The sequence below is a fragment of the Triturus cristatus genome, chromosome 6 (genome assembly GCF_964204655.1).
Source record: "Triturus cristatus chromosome 6, aTriCri1.1, whole genome shotgun sequence".
Taxonomy (NCBI): domain Eukaryota; kingdom Metazoa; phylum Chordata; class Amphibia; order Caudata; family Salamandridae; genus Triturus; species Triturus cristatus.
The window spans coordinates 1,834,993,881-1,835,001,414 of NC_140589.1; the positions used below are offsets into that span (position 1 = coordinate 1,834,993,881).

The 7,534-nt window shown below is 51.2% G+C and overlaps 1 protein-coding gene across 1 annotated transcript in view; it reads right to left on the bottom strand.

The window, feature by feature from the left end:
- The window catches only part of CGREF1 (cell growth regulator with EF-hand domain 1), a 118,772-nt gene extending 116,671 nt beyond the window's left edge, over positions 1-2,101 (bottom strand). The window contains exon 1 of the mRNA XM_085613257.1: positions 1,817-2,101. The gene's annotated coding sequence lies outside the window, so the exon portion shown is untranslated. The remainder of the gene's footprint in view (positions 1-1,816) is intronic.
- Positions 2,102-7,534: the final 5,433 nt, after the last annotated feature.

The window sequence follows — 7,534 nt, forward strand, 5'->3', positions numbered from 1 at the left end:
TGTGCACCCGAATACACAAATGTGTACATTCGTGCCTTTACGTGTGCCTGCTACAATAACGTGATCATGAATACGATGTGCCATAGTGAGCACATAAAAACATGGAAAGCCCACGTGCCAGATGACATGACCACATGTGTGCATACGCATCCCTTATCCACAGAAAGGCACACACACACTGCCTGCTAGCGTTTGTGCCTACACATGCAAAAGTGATCCTTGCACACTGACACACTCGCATCGCGTACCCGTGCAGTCACGTGACCTCACATGAATATAGACAATCACACTGTGCACCACTGAGAAGCACACACAGGACTCTGGACGCCTGTAAACATGCTAGCAGCACACACAGGACTCTGGACACCTGTAAACATGTCAGCAGCATACATAGAACTCTGGACACCTGTAAACATGCAAGCAGCACACACAGGACTCCGGACCCCTATGAACACGCCAGCAGCACACACAGGAATCTGGACACCTGTAAACATGCTAGCAGCACACACAGGACTCTGGACACCTGTAAACATGCCAGCAACACACACAGGACTCTGGACACCTGTAAACATGTCAGCAGCATACATAGAACTCTGGACACCTGTAAACATGCAAGCAGCACACACAGGACTCTGGACGCATATGAACACGCCAGCAGCACACACAGGACTCTGGACACCTGTAAACACGCCAGCAGCACACACAGGACTCTGGACATCTGTAAACATGCCCGCAACACACACACTACTCTGGACACTTGTAAACACGCCAGAAGCACACACAGGACTCTGGACACCTGTAAACATGCTAGCAGCACACACAGGACTATGGACACCTGTAAACATGCCTGCAGCACACACAAGACTCTGGACACCTGTAAACATGCTAGCAGCACACACAGGACTATGGACACCTGTAAACACGCCAGAGGCACACACAGGACTCTGGACACCTGTAAACATGCCTGCAGCACACACAGGACTATGGACACCTGTAAACATGCTAGCAGTCAACACAGGACTCTGGACACCTGTAAACATGCTTGCAGCACACACAGGACTATGGACATCTGTAAACACGCCAGAGGCACACACAGGACTCTGGACACCTGTAAACATGCCCGCAGCACACACAGGACTCTGGACACCTGTAAATACGCCAGCAGCACACACAGGACTCAGGACACTTGTAAACACGCCAGCAGCACACACAGGACTCAGGACACTTGTAAACATGCCCGCAGCACACACAGGACTCAGGACACCTGTAAACACGCCAGCGCACACACAGGACTCAGGACATTTGTAAACACGCCAGCAGCACACACAGGACTCAGGACACAGAAGCGCACATGGTGTCCTGACTCTGAAAATCAGCCCCACAGAGGGAGTAAATAATGACACAATAAAATACTATTAATATTGGTGAGTAATATAACAATCATGAGCGTGGTTATTTGTGATATATAACATATTGAACGCTCACTCTTAGTCATAACACAATTGCGTGGTGCAGTTCAGGGCAGTGACCTTAACCGGCAGCCATGCAGACAGACAGCAAGCTGCAAGCGGGGCTTCTGAAAGATGTATTTTCAATTAAACAAAAACATAATAAGGCACACGAGACTGACGTTTTCCCAGTGATTAAATAAACATAGACAATTCATTCTAGAGCGAAGAAGATGGAAGAGGCTGAACATAACAACAGTGAATAACAATGACATCAGTACATGTCCTCGCGCTGGGCTCCCTCCAGCCTGCTGCACGCAGCCACGAGCTGTGTTCTTAAAAGTCATTATTAATAAACGAGCCCCTACTTGGTGTCCGCTGCTGGGGCTGCGAGCCAAGTGCTCTGGCCTCCCTTTGTCCGAGGATGCTCTGGGGCAGAGTGTAGGGGGGCAGAGGTCACGTGCAGTGGTGCCGGCTGCGTCTCACTTGTGCAGAGGAATGCACCGCCTGCAGTCAGGTCCCTGGTGCAGTCAGGTCCCTGGTGCAGTCACCTCTCGGCTCCTTCTCTCCCAGGTGCTGCTTCCACACTGCGGTACGGGCCAGGATCCCAGCTCTCCTCCCACGACTCCGAACCCGCTCGTGGCTATGACAAGTTAGGGCGGACACACCACACAGGCCCCGCCCCCTGACTGCAGCATCCCTCCCTCCTGCTCACTGCCAGCCCAGGGCTATGACAATGCAACACGAACACGACCGCACAAGCCCCGCCCCTGTGACTTCTGCATCCCTCCCTCCTGTTCACTGAGACCGCACAGGCCCCGCCCCCTGACTGCAGCATCCCTCCCTCCTGCTCACTGCCAGCCCAGGGCTATGACAATGAAGCAGGACGGCCAGACCGCACAGGCCCCGCTCCCTGACTGCAGCATCCCTCCTCCTGCTCACTGCCAGCCCAGGGCTATGACAATGAAGCAGGACGGCCAGACCGCACAGGACCCGCCCCCTGACTGCAGCATCCCTCCTCCTGTTCACTGCCTGCCCAGGGCAATGACAAGCAGGACGGCCAGACAGCACAGGCTCCGCCCCCCAACGGCTGCATCCCTTCCTCCTGCTCACTGCCTGCCCAGGGCAGACCACACAGGCCCCGCCCTCTGGCTGCCGCATCCCTGCCTCCTGTTCACCCTCAGAACTCAGGAGCACAAGCCATGCCATATAAGCCACGCCCCTCGGCTCCCCTGCGTCCCCCCCAAGCTCCGCCTCTCTCCTGGTCATGTATGCAGGGCGGCGAGCCCAGCCTTCCTGTCAAATAACAGAGTCCACGTGGCTGCCTGACACGTTTCACCAGGACCGCAGAGGAAAGATCTACGCCTCAGGCCGCCTCTGCACCAGTCTGTGTCCGCCCTGCACCTCGGGGCTCTGCCAGCTAGGCATGTCACCCTCCCCCTCCGTCTGAACTCCCAGAGCCCCGAGAGCCGAGGCCTCAGGGTGCCCAGCTTCACACGTCATAAAAACACTTCTAGCTATCTGCAAAGGCTACAGAGGCCAGGGTTATGCTTCCCAATCTGTACTGCAAACAAGACAGAAGCCAATGAAACACAGTAAATTCAAAAACTACATTTCCCCTGAACATATGTGTACACTGCCGTACATCACATGTCTCAATCACATCGCATGGAGTCCCTTAAGAATCTAAGACAACATTTTTCTTCCCCTTTCTTTGCTCATTTTGAACTTTTAACCAAGAAGAAAATTTGAACATCCAAAAATTCTTTAACTAAAACTGTTCCATCGGACTCAACGGTCCTTGAATCCACACGCCACGCGACAAATGTGGCTACAGTCTCCTCGAACCCGGAAGAAGCGATGTTAAGACAGCTCTACGTCCCCTAGTCCCCATCCAATTGAAGACGACTCTAGCATTTAGCATTCTCTCTGATCCACAAAACACCACTCTAGCTTCTGTTGATTCCCTAAAAGAAAGGCAAACACTAAGCCGTGACTTCAGCAACAAACACAGCTAAATATCAAATACGTGTCATCAAGTGGGTTAACATAGTAGATCACACTAAGCATTACATCACAGTAAATGCAATATAATAAGGGTTAATTCTTGTTGTAAACATAACCTTTTCTAGCTGAGTAGTAGTGGGTGGGATAACACTCTCCTCCGTGTCCATCATAGAATTGAAAATTCTTGACGCGATAGCTAGAAATTGTTTTATTCTGAGTCAGGACCGGAGGCTCCTACCATGCTACTTTAACGCTGAGCCACCACAACAGAAGCATCGTCTATAATGGGTTATAAGAAAAGGCTCTAAAGGTAGACTCCGCCGACCAATTGGCCGCTCTTATAATATCCTCCAGTTGGGAATCCGGAGCATAGGTTTTAGATGCCATCGCCCCTCCAGGAGAGTAAGCTCCAAATTGGGACACATCAACGTACCCACCTGGCTAAAGTCACAGTAGAAACTGGTTTGTGAGGTTTTTGCAGTGCAATCAACAGCTGCCAGCTTGGCTCTCGCCTATAGTCCCTAGTACCGTGCCTGGCCCGTGCCCAGCGCCAGGACCCCTGGATCTTCAGCTCCACGCCATTATTCCGCCAAAGAAATCTGAAACCTTGAACCCAAGCCATGAGACAACAACTCAGTCACGGCCGGCATGGCTCACAGGTGGGGGCAGGTGCGGGGTCATGCGGGGTGGGGGGGAAGGGCAAGTGGTCGCAAGGGAAGGAAGATCACGCGGCGAGGGGGGATTAAATAATAAATAAAATTTAAAAAATTTAACTTACCTACTTTCCTGGGTCCCGCGTCTTCGGTCTTCTCCTGCTTTCCTGCCTCACAGAAACAGGAAGCAGGCAGCCTACCTCCCCTCCCCTAAGCCAATAACAACGGTGCAATGGCAGCGTTGTGATTGGTTGGGACGCCGATCACACAGGCGTCTATGGGGAGGCCATTTTCTCCATGTAGGCTGCATGCAGCCTACATGGAGAAAAGGGAGAGTGCACATGACCAAACAGTCAGGGCCTGCAACATTGGGCAAGCCACTCCTCACCTGCCCTCGAGCAGACCCGCCCACCTACCTGTCCACCCCAACCAAACCCTTCTGCTTTCTCGCAGTGCGAGAAGCAGAAGCATAAAATAATATTTATAATACCACTTTATGTTTCTGCTTCTCGCACTGCGATAAAGCAGTGGGGCGACCCTCCTCTGTCCACATGGAGGAGCCGCGCAGCAACGCATCACAACGCTCCACTGAAGGACTCTTCACCTGCCACCACTGCGCTTCTCCTGCAATGTAAGAACCCCCAATCAGCAACACACACCCTACCAGAAAGCACAGCTGCACTGGGCCGCTACTCAACGTCAGATCCGTCTGCAAGAACGCCATGGAAATCTGGGACACCATATCCACCCTCGTTCTGACGTTATGTTCATCACTGAAACCGGACTCACCTTGCGTCCGCAACAGAAATCGCCACCGCTACACCCCCCGGATACAAGATGATCCACCGCCCCTACAGATCCGGCAGAGGCATTACAATCATCCACAAGGACTCCCTTGACTGCAATTCCCTGGACAACGACGTAGCACCGATCATGGAACACCTCAACTTCCAGATCAAACCCAATGCCAAAACCACCATCAGAGGAACCCTCGCCTACAGACAGCCAGGTCCCCACTCCAGATCCCAGACTTCATCGCCCCCCCTGGGTATAGACTCCAATGCCTACATCTTTCTGGGAGACCTCAACTTCCACCTAGAGGACCCCAACGACACAGACTCCACCACACTTTTTGAAAATATGAGCATCATCGGCCTCTCACAACTTGTTACCACCCCACGCACAGCACTGGACACACCTGTGACTCCATCTTCTCCACCAATGACAACGGCAAGTTCTCCCTCACCACTGAGCTGACCCGGAGAGACCACAGCATCGTTCACTTCTCCATCGACAGCCCGCTGAAAGGGCAGCTGAAACACCACTCCCTCCCTTGACGCAACAGGAGCAAAATCACTGAAACCCTCTGGACTGTCGCCCTCATGGGAGCAAGGCCTTTTCCTACTGATTACATCGAACTCGACATCCAAAACTTCTCCAACTGGATCTTCTCAACTGCTGATACCACCCCTCCCTGGAAGAACACCACCAGCAGAAGACCGCCCAAGCAAGCCCGGTGGTTCACCCCAGAACTACTGACCCTCAAGCGCCACTGTAAGAAACTGGAGACACTGGCGCTCGAACAAGACCAACGTCAACATCAACTCCTTCAGGACCGCCCTCAACAACTACCACCACCAGCTCAGAGAAACCAAGAAAGAAGCCCTCACCACCTGCATCCAGTCGAGCGCCAACCACACCAAGGAACTTTTCGGCATCGTCAGAGAATCCTCCTGCCCTCCCGCCACTGAGAATACGACCCCCCATCCCAAGCCCTCTGCGACTCTCTAACAGACTACTTTCACTGCAAAATCTCAGACATCTATGGCTACTTTGACCCACCGCCCTCAACCACCTCCCCACCCTAACCAACGTCTCCCACCCCAATCAAATCACCGACTGGAAGCAGCTCTCAACCGAAGACACCATCTCAATCATGAACTCCATCCACTCTGGATCTCCCTCGGGCCCCTGCCCCGCCACATCTACAACCTAGGAAGAGAGGCAATCGGATGCTCCCTCACAGGACTCCTCAACACCTCCATCACCACAGCCCCCGTCCCCAATGCTTGAAAGTATGCCAAGGTCACACCTCTACTGAAGAGACCCACAGCTAACACCAATGAACTCAAAAACTACTGACCCATCTCGATCCTCCTCTTCCCCACCAAAGTCTTGGAGAAAGCCATCAACCTTTCAAGTCCAGACCTGCAGTTGTTCTTGTATTTTGTATTTGTGTGGGGATTCAAAACTGCTTAGGTCTTTAAAAATAATCCATAGGACCCTCGTCTTTTTTGAAGAATTTTGTTATGAGTTTTGAGCAGCTACAGCTGCGGGTCCCGAGTGATATCCTCTGAAAGTGAGTTGTGTATCAATTTCACCGCTTTCTTTGTCACATTTGTTTTTTACCATGGCTGAATTTACAGGATTGTCCTTTGATGAGGATGTGTTACAGTCCATCCTCACCACTAATCCGAGTATCTTAGACACTTTACCCGAAGTTATGACAAGTGTACAAGATGACTGGCAGACTTTACTTAATCTAAAGAAGTCCCATTCTCGTACATTTATCCACGGGGCCATCATGACAGAGTATCTTAGAAGTAATTGTGCTCCGATGGGTCTGATAGTTACGAATGCCCCAAGGCTTTTTCTGTCCGATAAAGCTTTTCTCAAATATTGGTCACTAATCGCGTGGCGTTGTACGCGTGATTGGTTGATCTTAATCATCAGTACAGCGAAAAGAGTGGCTGATGCCATACTTATTGAAATACAGACCTTGGAAGGACAGATACAAACAACAATATCAAGTGCTTTATACAAAAGGAACATGGAAGAAACAAATAAATCAAATAAAGAACACAAAGATACTATTCTTCTAAAGAAAATTGATAAGTTCAAGAAAGATCTAGCACGTTTTTCACTAGAAAAAGTATATCCTTATACTAGTGACAAGTACACTCCACCTGAGTTCAACAAGAAAGGCAAGAGGTATGGTTCAAATGATTCCTCATCTGGATCAGACACTTATTCGAGTGACTCAGACCTTTCTGGCCCTACTTTAACATCAAATCGAGGCAGAGGCCAAAACTATCGCTCCAATCAGAGACGGGGTGCACAGGGCCATTATCAACAACAAGGTCCTTGGTGGCCCCCAGCACCTTGGGGCTTTCAACATCCAGCATTTTCACAACCCATGCCTCACTTTGCACCACAGCCCCCCTTTTTTGGACAGCAGCGTTTTTTAGGGCAGGGCCGAGGGCGCAACAGAGGCAGAAGGAGAGGACAAGCTCAGGTACATTGGGAGCCAGAACAACCCATACCCAACACCCGCAGCAGGAGAGGATCACAACCGACAGGGATGAGCACAGATATAACGACTTAGTTGTTAATCTGAGCTCACGAACTCTCACACCAGATGAACAG